This window comes from Lissotriton helveticus, chromosome 8 (assembly GCF_964261635.1).
Source record: "Lissotriton helveticus chromosome 8, aLisHel1.1, whole genome shotgun sequence".
NCBI classification, from domain to species: domain Eukaryota; kingdom Metazoa; phylum Chordata; class Amphibia; order Caudata; family Salamandridae; genus Lissotriton; species Lissotriton helveticus.
Genome location: NC_136069.1, coordinates 1,262,583,669 through 1,262,599,824, shown reverse-complemented (window position 1 = coordinate 1,262,599,824; position 16,156 = coordinate 1,262,583,669). Strand labels below are relative to the sequence as shown.

Genomic DNA, 16,156 nt, shown 5'->3' with positions numbered 1-16,156 from the left:
CATAATTACACTAACATAGGTTGACTTATCTTAAACAACTCTCACACAAACATCTCATAAAAAAGATTTCTTTGAGAAAGTATTGCTAACCATAGTTCAAATAACTTTATTCGATTGTTAGTTTTACAATCATAAAAGCACAGTTGATAAACATACAGTTAAAAAAGCAAATGATCCAGTCCGTTTATGAAACGAGATTATGTAAACATTATAAGACAAGAGTAACAGGCAGAATATACACATTAAAAATATAAATAATTATAACAAAGATAAAAAGTTCCTGAATGTAATTGCTAATTTCAGGAAGCTACATACATGTAAGGTGCAGTCACAATTCAGGAGTTGAAGGTAATAAAGTGCTGGTTTAATCTGTGCAAATTTCAGTTCCTTATGGCGTGGTTTTAAGTATAACTTCCGAGGTACTGTATAAAAAGGACAGATAAATAAAAAGTGCGCCAGATCTTGCGGAGACTTTCCGTCGCAGCCGCAAGCTGGCAACACTTGACCTCGATGGGCTCCACTCGGTACTGCCAGTAAAAGGTGAAACAAATCAAAGCGGAACCTTGTTAGTAAATAGCGTTCATAGCCTGTCATGGGCCATGATAAGTATGGTTCCATTTGTGGACAGGTTTTGAGTAATGCATGTTTCCTAACACTGTCTTTCTGTAGCTCAACCTCTTCCCGAGCTAAATACCTAGTTGTCAAGAATGTATTTTTCACAAGGGTGACGTCCAATTTGGTAATAGAGTTTGGGATTAAAAACAAATCAGACCGTCCTATTGCAGTAAAACAATCACAAATGTACTTCAGCCACGGGACCTTAGACCTACCCTCCCATGTTAGGGCTTCTTTTAGTATATCATGGGTAAGAGGTATATCATTATTTAACCAACAATTCATCCAACACAGCAGGGGATTAACTGCTATTCTGTCACTTAGGTAGGACACCCCTAGTTCCTCATGTACAGGGAAGTTACCCGTTCCCCTTGGCAGCCTCAGTATCTGCTTCAGGAAATTATTTTCTACAACCTCCAGATCTCGCGTCCGGCTATAGCCCCAGAGCTCGCTTCCATAGCAAGCAACGGCGATGCTCTTTGCCTGATATAATTTAAGCAAGGCAGCCACCGGGCTGTTGCCAATTTTTCTTGCGAAGTTAAGTATAGCCGCATTGACACGGGTTACCTCGCCCTTCTTTCTCAGTATAGCGGGGCCCCAAGATAGTTGGTGGTCAAAAAGGACCCCAAGGTATGAGAAGGTTCTGGTGGTTGGAATTTTTTCCCCGTTTATATTAAAAAGGTTGGATTTTCGTGACCCCAGGCCTGTCTTCATAGCATAAGACTTAGAGTTGTTAATGCTTAAGCCTCGGGACTCCATGAAGTTAAAAAAAGAATTTAAAAGTGTCTGGAGGCCGATTGCTGTCCTAGAAATAAGGACAGCATCGTCCGCATAAAGCAGAACTGGAACGCCTTTCCGTCCTACATAGGGGTAATCTGCTCCGGTTTTTAACAAGTATTCCTCTAACTCGTTGATATACAAGTTAAAGAGGAATGGGGCTAGGATACATCCCTGTCGAACACCACGATTAATTCTGATATCCCCCGTCACTTTCAGGTCTTGGGTGTATCGAACATTAGCTCTTGTGTCGGAGTGCAGGTCAGCCAGTAAATTAATTAAGTTCTGCTCTACACCCATCTTTGACATGGTGTCCCATAACTTGCCTCTGTCCACGCAGTCGAATGCGGACGATAAGTCCATAAAAGCCATGTGGACTGTTCCCTGCCAGGCCATGGTATATTTTCCTATAATCAAATACAGGTTCAGGCACTGGGTAACTGTCGAGTGTCCAGGTCTGAAGCCGTATTGTATTGGGGATATGACATTGTTCTCATTTGCCCATGCAGTTAGTCTATTCAAGATTACACCCCCTACCACTTTAGCTACAGAATTGATTAAGGATATTGGCCTGTAGCATGACGGGCTTCTGCGATCACCCTTTTTAAACACGGGTACTATCGTCGATGCCCCCCACGACTTTGGGCATCCAAAGACCGTGGCTGCATTTACTACAGCTGTAAGGACAGGGGCCCATAGTGAGATACAAGATTTAAAAAGGTCCGGAGGCAAGCCATCCGGGCCAGGGGCCTTATTGCTAGTTAACCCTTGAATGCCCTTCTCTACTTCGTTAACTGAAAAGCACAAAAATGTCTTCATAGGAGACAAAGGGCCGTATTCTGCCTGCTGCTCGTTGCTTTTAAAAATTGCACCAAAGTGGATAACCCACTCCTTCTCTGAGATGTTAGTGCCAAGTGCAATGTCACTGGGATCGTCAAACAGAGGTTTATTAATAATTTCCCAGAATTTACCACTGTTGCCCAGAACTGATGGGTCAAGCAGAGACTCCCAGATACCTGCCTTAATTTCTTTTTTTCGTTTAAAAAGTGATTTCTTGTAAATCAAACGCAGGGTTTTAATTTGGCCCGAATTTCTGGGTTTGGTTTTTAATGCTTTTCTCAAATCTCTGCTTTCCTTAGAACAAGAGTGGTCAAACCATTTGGGGGTACTTCTGGTTTGTACTTTCATAGGGACTGTTAACATAGATCCTACTAATGACACCACATCCTCAAAAACAGCTAGTGTTTGCTCTGGGGATGTGGCTGGTGATACACAAACCATAAGTTCCTCACCACATGACCTGTTAATTTCAGTATACAGGTTTTCACAATTTACCGTTGACCATTTCAATCGACGTTTACCATTTATGCATTTCAAGGTTCCCCGGCCTTCACAATTCAGTCGCCGTTCAAGTACTCCTCCACCCAGTCTAATAGATATGGGGTTATGATCACTATAGATGCTTGTTTTAATAGTGAATCTAGAGGCCTGATTGGCGAGATCAGCAGATAGCAATATGTGATCTATAAAGGAACCATGGACTGAACCTTTAAATGTGGTGACATCAAAAACCTTAGACTCCGGCACCATAGACATGGCTACAATTAAGTTGTTTTCATTCAGCAAGTCATTAAGACAGGTTCCACGCCTAGAGTGATCAAAGTGAAAACCATTCACACTATTACATCCCAAAGATCCCATGGGGGTAATTCCTGGATTACCACAAGGGTGAACGTTAAAATCACCTGCAATCAATAAATCTCGTGGCAGAGTGCCTGCTCCCTCTCTCAACATCTTATTTAGAAGCAATATATTACATTCCCCTTGACTGTTTATGGCATTGTAAAAGTTAATTAAAGTCAGCGCATATTTGCCTCTCTTTAGTTCCAGCACTTGAATGTTCTGATTTTCATGGTAACGATTGCTTACTTGACAGGTACGTGCCAGTTTAATACAAGTGGCCAGGCCCCCCTTTGCTCTTCCGCTAAATGATGGAGCCGCTGGCCTCAAGAAGCTTTGATAGCCCTCAATAAAAACATTTTTATCTTCCATCCATGTCTCTTGGAGGCATATTACTGCATATTTCTTAACAAATGCCAACCAGGCAGGGTCACGTATTTTATCAGCCAAACCCGCTTTGTTCCATGAGACTAAATTCGCATTATAAACGTCATCCGGTTCTGTCCCAGTGGCAGATTCTGTAGTTACAAGTTCTGGTGACGATCGATTAAATTGTACTGCGTTAGTGTCTCCCTGAGTTTCAGTTAAGGAAGGGCTGGGTTCTTCATGAAATGGAAGAGGGCTAAAAGCCTTGGGCGAAGTATGCGGTATACTGGTGTGCTCATATAAAGTGGGACTATCCATTAAAAGATCTATGTCTAGCTCTACCTGTCTATTGGTATCTAATTCAGCGACTGGGGGGGGGAACGGTTACTGCTTGTGTGGCCCTAATTTCCCCATGTACTAATTTGCTTTGCATATGATCAGTGTGTGTTAGTGTGGTAGGAGCGGCATGTAGTCAATCAACCCCCTCCAGACCACTCTCATCATAAAAAGCGTCAAACCTATTTGAGATAGGTACGTTATAGTGAATATTAGGGTATGTTGAATGAGAGTGATTGCGGTGATAATACATCTCATGTGAGGCCTCCCGTCTCTCATGATAAGATGCTGGGTGGTTAACTTGTCTAGGCTCCCAGGATATATCTCTCCCATACTGTCTTTGGTCTCCTACGATGTAGTGTCCACGGTTTCTTGGGGTTACTCCATCGTGATATTGGTTAAAATTACCATACGTTTTCTCCTGCTCTAATGTGGGGTATGGGTACACTTTGCCTAGACTGTGATCACTTGAGGGATAAAAGTAACTTAGATCCATGGTACGGATCAGACTATTAATCGGGCCATCCTTCCAACTAGTAATATGCCTTGCCACGCGATTATTCATGAAATTAACAACAATGCAGTCACCCTCAGTAGATTTGAATCTATGCCCCACCCAGTCAACCCTCCTAACATTTGTTATTTTACCACTTATGTGAGAGGGGATTGGTCTATGAGAAGTTAGCCAATGACTCACTTTATTTTTCAAATCCCCATAGCTCTCAGCCTTGCCATCTTCTAATTGTGGTACACCAATCATTACTATGGTGTATAAGTGGGATTCAGGGGGGAGATTGATGTGGGTGAGTTTTTTTGGTTGTTTCAGCTTTGGTGTTTGCACTAGTCGTGTGTTTATGGCTATATTTTGGGTTGGTATTGGCCTTTGAGGCTCAACCTGATCATCAGAGTCATCAGGTGGATCAGAGGCTGAGCCTTCCGCAGCCCATTCGCTCTCATCGTTTCCAATTGTAAGACCATCTGAGATGGTAGGCGAAGTCGGAACTAGTACCGTTTGGGTATTTGCACATACAATTGAGATTGCGATGTTGAGATCTGTAGCACCTGGGGAAGGAATGGGTAACAAACTAGAGCTATCACTTTGAATGTTTTTCTTATCTCGTGTCTTTTTTGTGTTAATTAGCTTGTGAGTGCTATTGTCCTGCAAAAGACTAAACTTTGGTGTGAGTGCATTAAAATTTTTTAACATGCTCGTAGTGTCATGCTAACCAATATACTTCTGAAAGTTTTCGACAGTCAGTACACCATGGTTGATGCAATGTGTTTTACCATGTCCTCAATGGTGCGCTCTGTACTGCTTGATACATTTCACCGGACACATCACTAATAATTGATGTTCAGACACTTGGGGTCTGAATGGGGAGTCTAATTCTAAGACTCAATCTCACAGGAAAGCTAAAGAGGGGAAGTGGATGATGGGGCAAAAAAAAGAAAGCTGAAGCTTGTGTACATAAAGAGAGGTAGAAATGTTCAGGGTACCGGTGGGCGGGAAAAGTAGGAGAGGGAGTGCAGGAAGACACCAAAGATGAGTATAGGTGCTGTATGCATGTGGTAAAGGAATTTGCAAGTCTGAAGAAAGTAACCAAGGAGCACAGCCAAAGAATAATTTAATATCTAAAATTAGGGCTTCATGTGGTAAAATAAATAGGAAAACAATGCCTGTAAAAGAAAAAATAATGAAATGAATAAGAGGAAATCAAGAAAAAAATACACAAATCAATAAAAGAAAAATAAATTATAATAGTAAATTAGGAGTGCATCCTTGAACTGGAACAGGGAGAACAGACCTTTACTAGTTATGTTAAGGAAAACACACATTTGCAGGTTGTCCTTTTGCAATGTTATCATTAACAATTATAGTCAATGATATATGTTTGACAACAGCCTAACTACCAAAAACCCGGTAAGTGTGAAAACGTTTACTCTCCTGCATTGAATAATCAATGGAAACCCATTTTGCTAGTCAAGTTCGATCCCTTCGCCACAGATATGGCTATGACTTTCATCGCCTGTCTGAAGGATGTCCTGCCTCTCCCCTAGATTCATCAAAGTCCCGTTTTGCGAGTCTGTAATAGCGATTATTAAGGAATCGCTATTACAGACTCGCAAAACGGGATTCATGTACAAATCGCAATTTATTTTGCGATTCCTACAGCTTCCTTATTTGCGATTAGCTAATTGCTAATCGCAAATAAGGAATAACTCCCCATTCATTCCTATGGGCCTAAAGGCCCATAGGAATGAATGGGAAGACATATCAATGTGTGAATCGCTATTAGCGATTCGCATTTTGAGTTTGCGATTTCAAGGGTGCAGGGGTGTTCAAAGGACACCCTGCTGCACCCCTGAAATGATATTGGACACTGGTGTTAGGCACACACATGTTCCAAGGACATGTGTGTGTGTGTAGCATACAACTTAGAAAAATGCACTTAAGTGCATTTTTCTAGGTTTCTGCTATTTACCACGAGGTTTAACTTCGCGGTAAATAGCGGCCCAAAATTGCAATTTTGCTATTTTTAAATGTTTCATGAATTGTATTTAAGGAATCTCAAATAGAGATTCCTTAAATGCAATTCCTCGCAAAATTGCGAATTCTATAATAGCGATTTTTGCATTTGGGATGATGAATCCCAAATGCAAAAATTGCGCTCGCAAAGGGCCAGATTCTCAGAATCTGGCACTTTGCGAGCTGATTTTACGTTGATGTATCTGGCCGCTAGATCCTTGAGAGTCATTTTCAATGTAATGAAGAAAAAAAAGATATTTTGTTGATTGGGCAAGTCAGAGAACATTGGATAAACAGCAAATGGTAAATGGGTATTCCCGCTTACCCTACTCCCATTACAGTTGCTAAGAACCTATAGGTAAAGACTGATGCAAAGCTATCTTTCCAATGATGTCTGTGACTGGAACCTGTTTTGCCTTGCTCCGTTCAAATTGAAAATGTCGTGAAATACTACTTTTGCAGGTGCATAGGACTGCTGTCCAAGCACTGATAACATCTAAGCTAGATTAAGACAATATCCTTTACCTTGGCCTACCAGAGTGTTGGATTAGAAAACTTCAGGTGGTACAGAATGCACCTGCTCACCTTATCTTGGGTTTACCTAAGAGAAAGTCTGTCTCACATCATCCTATAGATTTGCATGGCTCCCCGTCAAGAAACGGATCCTTTATCAGGTAACTCTCACTTTTCGGTCCTTCTGCAAGCGCGGTCCACAGTATTTGATCAATAGGATTGTACAAGGCTAACCCTCTAGAAATCTTTGTTCTTCTTAGGGTTGCCTGTTGCAGGACCTGGGGGCGTCATTTTTTTTTATGTTCCGGTCGCGCCATGTGCCCTGGCATATTTACAATGCCACGTAAAGCCACTTTATGTGGCTTTTCATGGCCTTGTAAATATGTGCACCTTTCACTCAGAACACTACGTGAAAGGAGCATTCCATGGGTATTGCTGTGGGTGTTCCCACGCAACACCCATGGAAATCTGGCATATTCCCAGATTCCTGGAATGCATCAGAATCTAATGCCACCCCAAGGGGGTTGTTAGGGTTGCGCAACAAGGAGAAATGTTTTCATTTATACTAGTTTTTTCTGTGTGTGCTGAATGCAGCACACATAGAAAGAGGAACTCGCCTGAATGTATTGATTTTGTGCAGGAAATCAAGCAGCCCTGCAACACAGGCACCCTTGCACCATGGTGCAAGGGTGCCTGTGTTGGCGCATGGTAGCACATTGTGCGCCGGCGCTAGGGAAAAGGACAAGAATGCACCATATCACATAGATAAGCTGCATTCTTGCTCTTTTGTTTTTACTTAGGGCTGTGCAGCAATATTCCTTGTGGCGCTGCCCTACTCAAAAAATGAGGCCCCTAGATTTTGTCGGTTTAGGAGTGGTGTGAGCTCTTCCTCGGTACTTGCCAGCAAAGATGCAATCATCTTCATCTGTCACTCTGGGCCATTTCGCAAGAATCGACATTTAGAAAGGCCCTAAAAACCCATCTTTTCTCTTCTGACTTGATGGTCGGCCAGAGAGCGTGCCTTTGCAGGTCTAGCAACGAGACACTCCATTGAGTAGATGTGCGCTTTAGAAAGCCTTCACAAATTATTTTTTTAATTCTTCCACAAACGATACGTCTTTTGTATATGTTATTTAATTTATTTAAATATTTTGAGATTTCAGCTCTTGTTCTTAGCACCATCAACTCCTTCATATTATGAAAGCAGGTAACAGGCATTCTGGTAGGGAACGTATATATCTAAAACTGCACTAATTGTGCGCTTAGTGTGAGGTACGTTTTGCGTTTTTTTGTAAATCCTGATTTTAAAATAGATTCTGACACTATCATTCAAGCGTCTTCTCTTCTGTGAAATACATGGTGGCCAAAGACACATGCTAGTGTTATGTCATGGACAAATTGTATCTTGCCACCCTAATTTTAAGAAGATGCCTCCAAGGTGCGAGTTAGATTGTTCCCATGGACTGTGCATTGTACAAAGGAGATGTTCGCTGAATATTCTGCAAATGTGGGGCTTCGGTAATCTGGCTGCGATTCGTCAGCCATATGCGGAAATTTTGGAAAAGCTTGTTCTCTACCTCCAACACAGCTGCCTTACTTTCAACGCCCTGAGGAAGCCCAATTCCGGATGGCCGATGTAAGGGGACGAAACACGTGTTCACTATAAATGTTCTTCATATGCTATGAAGCACCGCCAAAATAAATTGGATTTTACTCCAAGGAAAAAGTGACTTGATTTACTCGCTCAGACACATTAGCTAAGTTGTTTAAGGAGCAGTCACATTCCACATCACTGAGAAGGTGAGCACTTTCTGCAAAAAATGTCGAATGGGAGAGGTGTTGAGCTCTCATTCCAGTGACTCCACGACTTCTCTAGACAGGTAGTCATAGAAAGAGAAAAATAGAGCTATTACTGTTTGAGGATGTTTTCCTTGCTCAAGAACCTTGAACTTCTTGTACTTCAAGGTCCTCCGGAAACCACATATCTGGTTGAGTTCACATTCTCTTTTGATAGTCATCCTTTCCCTGTTCTTTTTCCTTAGTGAGCAAGTGATATTGACTCACCCAGCCACGGTCGGTAGTGGGAGTACCTGCAGGGCGGTAACGTAGGGAGGGGGAGGGGCAGGGTGGGGGGTAGTAATCTATGGATTACGGAGTTTTACAGGTAAGTAAACATATAAATAAATACAACAAATTTTGTTGCGTTGCACTGCATCCCCAAATGCGATGCAGTGCGCGCATCGAAAATCGTTTTATTTATTTATATGTTTACTTACCTGTAAACCTCCGTAATCCATAGATTACTACCAGCCCCACCCTGCCCCTCCCCACGTCACCGCCCTGCAGGTACTCCCACTACCGACCGCGGCAGAACTCACCCGATGTTCAACGTATCAGTCTCTACATTAGAACTGCCTTTTAAGGCCGGGGGTCAGACCAGTTTCCTAGATATTATTGGCCTGCATTATTAACATTTCTTTTCCGTCCTTGGCTGAGTAGCGGGGAAAGGAGATTTTTGTTATTTGACTGTGATTGAAAAAGCCCATATTGCGGGAAAGGAAGGTATATGGATATTTTGAGGTAACTTAGTTCTCCTGAGTTAAGGATTTCTCTCTACATGTGCTAAGACCTTTTCTAAAAATGTTAACTACATCAAGAAAAAACGATTTCCTTCACGGTCCTACTCTTCGGTATGATCAAGCTTCAGTGCTACATACCCTCGAGAGGGAGGCTCACTTTTCAGTTTTCTATTACAAAAAGGGACCTAGATCAGAAGAGTTGACCACCTTGCTGGTGACCATATTTAATCTTTACTTTTTTATTAGACCTTCTGAGAAGAAAAGGGACTCAAAAGCTAGTGTACCTACCAGCACAGTTATGGTCAGGTGATCCTTGTAACTACATGGCCTTGAATGGGAGTCCAATGCTTTAATACTTCCTGGTCTCAGAGTGATGATTCTGCTGGAAGCTTACTGAATTTCTGGCGCATGATGAAGAAGAAACTGAATACAGTTTTTTCTCAATCCGCCACGGTAATAAAAAGGTATGCAATTCTGAATCCGTAATATGACTCTGTTTCTGCACTGCGTCTGTGTATTTTCTTTACTCATCAGTGCATTTGGAAACATAAGGAAGTACTTGCCTCTTTGTGTATATAAGCGCCACTGGCTGCAAAATGTGCACTAACAAGGAGAGTTGTTGAGTTAATGGACATGCTGAACATGCAAAAAAGAAACGCACATGCTGCTTTTGCGCCGGCTCAGCACAGCCCCGGGAGTGCAAATACATGTTTTGTGTAGAAGTGGACGAGCTTCTGAAAGCTCGAACCAGGCTCAAATCAGACTCAACTTGCGATCCTCTTGAAACCTTTGAGCCCAAAACGAATCAAGCTCTCAACAGGAGGTGATGGGGCCGAGTGGCTACAGCCCATGGCCATGTTGCATGGGGAACAAGCAGGGCACAAGTCGTAAAAAAAGAAGTGGTGGGACTAACCAAGTAAAGTAGTATGCAAGTGACATCATAATGCATGACATCACAGTGCTACATCACCGCATCAGGAAGTGACATCACAACCCATCACCTCAGAGGAAGTTACATCAGATCTTAACACTTCACACACATTTCGCAGATCTATCATGAGGACATTTGGGCGCATTCTGAGATTTAACAAATGAGATTTTGTGTCTGGGTTGTGCCAAAAAAGTGACACAATCCTGATGCAAAACGTGGGCCTCAATTTATGCATTTCTCTTTTTAAAACTCTGCCACAAAGAAGTTGGCAACATGGAAAAACTTAGCAGGAAATATATTCTTCTTAATTGGTTGCAAAGTCTGCATTTTAAAATATCTTATGGGGTAAAGGCACCTGCTGCGGAGATTTTTGTGTGACCAGTAAATACCAGGGAACAATAATAATGGTAAAGGAACTTTGGAGCGTAGTGCATTTGCTGGACCGACTAGTGTTTTCTGTAGTCCTAGTTTTGAATCAAAGCAGTGTAGAAGGTTAATGTGTCTAATGCAAAGCACATCATCTAACATGCAGATGACAGATTTTTTTTGGGATACCTAGGTGAGTTACTGCTTTTAACTCAGAGATCCTTTTGTTAATCGCAGTTCATACATTGTGACACCAACATCTTGTAACCCTCACTGTCTTATGTAATACATCATCTTGTACACTAATTAACACATTTAATAATAATAATAATACTGAGTTTTATAAAGCGCGAGCGGCTACCTCCGGAGGAAGTGTCCCGGCGCTCGGTGAGCAGTAAGGGCCAAGAATAGGAGTTAAAAATTATTGCGTGAAAAGCCAAGTTTTCAGTAATCTCCTAAAACTAGGTTCAGAGGATGCCTGTTGTATTTCAGGCGGCAAGGTGTTCCAAAGAAGTGCCGTACTTGCGGAAAAAGTTCTGCCGCCCAAGCGAGCCCTTTTCACTTGAGGGACGCACAGATGAACCTGGCGGTTAGATCGGAGGAGTCTAGCCTGGGAGTATCTAGGCGGTCGTGTTTTTAAATAATTCGGGCAGGTACCGTGTAGGGCTCTGTAGGCCAGAGTGAGAGCCTTAAATTTTATCCGGCTGGCCACAGGCAGCCAGTGTAGCATGCGTAGGTGTGGAGAAATGTGGTGTTTAAAATGAACATGCCTTAACAATCTCACAGCCGAACTTTGGACGGTTTGCAGCCTTTGTATTAGAAATTTCGGGAGGCCTAAATAGAGGCCATTGGCATAATCAAGCCTCGAGGTGACCATGGCATGGATAACCGTCTTTCGGCAGCCCTCCGGAAGCAATTGAAGAAATCTCCGTAGGTTCCTAAGTTTACTTAGGCAACCTCCAGCGACCTGCTGTATGTGAGGGGCAAAAGATAGGCCATCATCCCATGTAACCCCCAGGTTTTTTGCCTTTGAGCTGGAAGGTGGTGCTGGGCCCATCTCGGCCGGCCACCAAAACTCGGCAGGAGGGTGGTCACCTTTCCCAAAAAAGATAACCTCAGTTTTTCCCGCGTTCAATTTCAGTTTGTTGGTATTCATCCAGCAGGCCACATCGCGAAGGCAGCCCTTGAAATTAGCAAAGGCAGCCTCCGATACTTCAGAGTATGGGAAAACCAATTGGGTGTCGTCAGCGTAGGAAATTGCAGTGACTCCCCAATTGGCAATCAGCGTGAACAGCGGAGCTAAATAAATATTAAAAAGCAAGCGGGCTGAGAGCCGACCCCTGTGGGACCCCGCAGTTCAGTCTCCTGGATTTAGACGAGAAGGCGCCCAGGGCCACCTTCTGAGAACTGTCAGACAGATACAAATGGAGCCAACCAAGTTCCTGATCCTGGAGGCCGATCTCTGCTAAAGGTTGTACCAACCTGCCGTGATCTACCGTATCAAAGGCAGCCGATAAATCCAGGAGCACCAGCATTGCCGATGCTCCAGAATCCAGCGACCACCTAACTGACTCAGCTACCTCGATCAGGGCGGTCTCGGTGCTAAAACCGGATCTAAAACCTGATTGAGTTTCATGGAGAACATTGCTGTCTTCCGTGAATTTGTTTAGTTGCCGCTGAATTAGTTTTTCTAACATTTTGCCCGGAGCCGCCAGTAATGAGATGGGGCGAAGATTGCTCAAGTCCTCTGGAGCACCATTCGGCTTTTTTTTCAGTGGGAGGATGGTGGTCTGCTTCCAACTCTGCAGGAATACACCGGAAGAGATGGACGTATTCCATATATGTTGGAGAGTGGGCGCAATGAATTCCGCCATCAAGCTCCATAGTTTTGGTGGGCAGGGATCATCCGGGGAGCCTGATTTGCACCTATTTAACTCCTGTATGCCCGCCTCCAGTGGGACAGGTTGGAATTGGCATAAGGTTGTTTGGGGAACCCTAGTCTCCACTAAGTCTGACTTAACAGTGCGACCTGCTGGGGAAAAAGTGCCAAACACTTTCAACATTTTGTTCTCAAAATATTCTGAGATATTGTCGCATAGTTTGTCTGACGGGGTAACATCCAACTCAATACATCTCGGTTTAAAGAAGGACTGCACTATCTTAAACACTTCTTTACTGGAATGTTCTGCTTGTTGAATGGAGGTGGTGATGAAAAGTTTCCTTGCTATTTGTGAAATTCGCTGAGGGCGGTGTTATATCGGGCCCTCGTCTGAACACAGTAACTCACCCTCCAAAGTCTCTCTAATCTTTTGCAGACTGACTTCTCCGTCCTTAGCTCCAAAGAAAACCATGGGGCAGAGGGAGAACCCCTGCGGGACATTGCCCATTTTGCAGGCGTAATAGATTTCACCATATCGCCTATCCATTGGGACATAGCCGCCGCATCCTTATTTACATCGGAGGAAAGTGCTGGGAGATTGCGAGCCAGGACAGGGCCCATAGTTTCAGAGACTAATTTTTTCCATTGTCTCTGCAAAAAAGGAGCGCCTCCCCGCCTCTGGCCCTCCCCCTGGTAACCTGACCATAAACGGGATCAGAGCATGATCCGACCAAAGCAGCAATTGCGGTGTATCCACCGACAGATCCCTGATGTTCGAGAATATCAAATCAAGCATATGGCCTGCTTTGTGTGTGGGACCTGTGCTGAGCAATGTCAGGTTAGCGGCACTGAGTGTAGAAATAAGCCGCTCCGCCAGCGGACACGCTGCTATCTCAGCATGAACATTGAAGTCCCCTACCACTATAAAGTGAGAGTGAAGGATGGATCTTTGGACGATGGCGTCTATAAGCGCCGTAGAAGCCCCCTCTGAGCAGTCTGGGGGGCGGTAAATAACCAGTCCTGCCAGTGACTGACGTGGGTTAACTTGTAGGGAAAAATGCAGGCCTTCTACCCCTGCGATCGTAGAAGGAATGGAGGACGTGAGCGTGTAACGATCTCTAAAAATAAGGGCCACCCCCCCGCCCCTTCTTCCATCCATCCGATTAGAAAAGCTCATTTTGAAGCCAAATGGCACCGCCAGGGCATCAGCGGACATAGTGTGGTCGTTCAGCCACGTTTCCGTTAAGAACAGGGCATCCCACTCACCGTCCTCTAGCAATAGCCAGATGTCATCGGCATGTTTTGCCAAGGATCGGAAGTTTAAAAGACCCGCATTCAAGCTGCAACAGCATAGGTCAGGCTGGTCGCGAGGCTTATGAGGAGAGCACTGTCTAGAGAGAGTAGCCCAACTCAGCGAAATACCACAGTGCGGTCAAGCCTGTGGGCTAAGATCTGCAGCTGGATCGAGTGTAAAGACTCTACAAAGCTGTCTTGGTTCCAAAAACAGTAACTCCTCTCTATACCGGACAATCCTGTCTGCGCCTGGCCCCAAACTGGCAGAATGACGGGCCCTGGCCGCGTTCCGGTCGCGGACGGGCGCAGACGGGCTTGCCTTTGGTGCGCCCGCTGCGCACGTCAGCTGCGCGGCCGTGGGCACATTTCCCTTTATGGGAGGGCACCCGGAAGAGAATCTGTAAGGGGGAGGAGTCGCGTCCCTCCGTTCAAGCGGCACAGATAGCCGTGACGGAACGGGGTCCGACCGGGGAAGTGCAAAGAGGCAAAGTGCAAAAGATACAATGTGCAAAGTTCTGCCAGCAAATCACCCACACTGTTTAAAAAAAATTAATTTTGTTATTAAAAATCCACAAGGGTTGTACAAATGATTAAAACGAATGGTGGTTCTCAAATCAGCCACGCAATCGCCTATATGCCTCCAAAAAACAATCGCTCGCAAACCAGCGCCTCACTCACGCTGCTCACACCAGCGAGGCTGTTTGAATCTGGCGCCTTTGTAGCCTGCAAGGGGGAGGAGTTGCGTCCCTCCGTTCGAGCGGCACAGATAGCCGTGACGGAACGGGGACCGACCGGGGAAGTGCAAAGAGGCAAAGCGCAAAAGATACAATGTGCAAAGTTCTGCCAGCAAATCACCCACACTGTTTTAAAAAAATGTATTTTGTTATTAAAAATCCGCAAGGGTTGTACAAATGATTAAAACAAATGGTGGTTCTCAAATCAGCCACGCAATCGCCATATGCCTCCAAAAAACAATTGCTCGCAAACCAGCGCCTCACTCACGCTGCTCACACATTTATAGGATTTATTGTCATTGTATGATGTGTATGTGTGATGTGAAGCCTCTGACACCGTGCATTGGGACGAGAAGTGCTTTAAAATAAAATAAAACATAATAGTGGTATTTAAATAGTTATTTGTGTAAATACTTGAACAGACCAACACATCTGACATTCTTACAGTGCATGCATATCTCTTATATACAGAGATTGAAAAACATAAAAAGCAAGCCTCTCAAGTATTGGTGAAGCGAGAACAGCAAGCTATATGGCTTTGTTTCCCCTGCCTTGCATTTGCATCTAGGTGTGAGGCTCAGGTAGCTTCCAGTCAGGATAGTGGAACAAAAGGAGGCCTGGCTTAAATTCAACCTTTGTTATGTGGGCCAGCTGGAGCCTGAAATATGAAAGGCCCTTTGCACCTACATGTTGCTACTCGAAACGAAAGCAGACAAGGTGCAGGCGCTTCTGAATGTGTCTTGTGTCGGAAAATGACACCGCTGTTGAAAAATGACACCTGGACAATTTATTTATTTATTTATTAATACAACTTGTAGAGCGCGTACGTTTGCCCGTGGGCGTCTTGGCGCTAAGATTACTATGACGAGTCTCTGGGAGATAAAGCGTTGAGGCAGGAAATTTCTTACTGGTTAAACAACCATGTCTTCACCAGTTTCCTAAACTGAAGCAGGGAATGTGCCATTCGTATCGTTAACGGGAGCGAATTCCAGAGTCTGGCAGCAGATACTGTGAAACGCCTGTCTCCCCAGGTAACCGTTCTGGTGCGGGGTACTGCCAACTGTTGTAATTGCATCGATCTCAACTGTCTGGTCGGGCAATAAATAAAAAGTTCAGCATATTACAGTGTGGCCCACTTCTTGCAGGGTGGATGGCATGTGCCCTGGGCACGAGGTTTGAATACTGACCTTGGCTTAATATCATATGAATCCTGCAAATCTCCCTGTACCGTAAAATAAAACGAGTGTCATAGTCTCTGCCTGTTGTGAAGCAGTCTTATGTCTTTGGGCAAGTATCATGCTATGTAAAACTGCCAAAAAGAAAATGGAGATTCTGCTTGTCACCCATGCTCTAATGTCATCCTCCAAGAATTAAGGTCCAAGTATTAACACTTCATGTCACAAAGAGAAACCAGCTAGAGGCAGAATTGTGCAGCGTAAAACTGGAAAATCTTGGATTCATTCTGGCTTTTCTGCTTGACCGAATTGTGATATCCTTATCAAACTTTTTATTTCACCGTGCCTCCTTCTTGTTTATTATCTGACATGAGACCACCTTCAA

At 44.0% G+C, this 16,156-nt stretch overlaps 1 protein-coding gene across 1 annotated transcript in view; it reads left to right on the top strand.

Moving 5' to 3' along the window:
- VWA3B (von Willebrand factor A domain containing 3B) overlaps positions 1 to 16,156 on the top strand; it is a 1,052,517-nt gene that overhangs the window by 490,823 nt on the left and 545,538 nt on the right. The gene's annotated exons all lie outside the window — the stretch shown is intronic.